Raw genomic sequence first — 1,089 nt, 5'->3', positions numbered from 1 at the left:
GGCAAAGTTGGTATATCCATTCCGTAAAGTTCACACTCCTTCCGCCCGGTTCTCGACAGTAACAGCATTCAATACAAGATTTGATAAAACTCTTTACAGAACTCCTTAAACGTAGGAACCAAAAATTTTGCAAAACTCTTTTAATGGTTCCATCTACTCCAGGATGACCGACATCATCATGACAAAGCTTAAGTATGCGCCATCGCATACCTTTTGGAACAACTAACAAGTGACGCCCATTTTTAACCTTACGGAACAATCGGCTGTTCTTTAAGCAGTAATCGGAACTGATATCTCTTCGTTTTCCATCCGCTCTTTGCAGAATTTCTATTATTTCTTCTAGTTTGATATCTTGTTTCTGCATGGTTTGCACCCAGTCATCAACTGACATCGTTAGAACCTTTGCACTGACATCTTCGACCTGTGCCAAACCTTTAATCGGCGCACGACTCACTGCGTCAACATGACCCATCGATGACCCCACACGATGTATTATTTCATATTCATATTCCAATAGTTTGAGAAGCCAATGTGCTACCCTTGGAGCCATCGGTTTTGTCATTTTTGCAGTCGTAATTGCTTCGCAATCAGTTACTATTGTAAAATGCTTTCCCAATAAAAACATTCTGAATCGTTCACATGCTTCTACAACAGCTAGCACCTCCAGTTCATATGCATGGTAGTTATTCTCCTGCGGAGTGCACGCTCGACTGTAATAGGAAATCGGCTTTAAAACATCAGCTTCCCTTTGTAAAAGTATAGCAGCAACACCAGCGCTAGATGCATCAGTAGGAAGTTCATGATCCTTTGACACATCGTAAATTGTCAACACTGGAGCTTTAGTAATTAGTTTTATTAACTGACGGAATGCCTGCTCACAATATGTACTCCAATTAAAATCGGCGTTCTTCTTCGTAAGCTCTGTGAGAGGTTTGGCAATCAATGCATATCCGGGAACGAACTTGCGGAAAAAACCAGACAAACCTATGAAACGTCTAACGGATTATTTGGTGTCGGATACTGTTCTATAGCCGACGTCTTCGAAATACCTGGACGTATGCCATGTTCATTAACAAGATGCCCTAAGAA

The sequence above is a fragment of the Rhagoletis pomonella genome, unplaced genomic scaffold (genome assembly GCF_013731165.1).
Source record: "Rhagoletis pomonella isolate Grant_MI unplaced genomic scaffold, Rhpom_1.0 Rhpom_scaffold_01225, whole genome shotgun sequence".
In the NCBI taxonomy this organism is placed as follows: Eukaryota; Metazoa; Arthropoda; class Insecta; order Diptera; family Tephritidae; genus Rhagoletis; species Rhagoletis pomonella.
Note: the sequence above shows the minus strand (reverse complement) of the source record.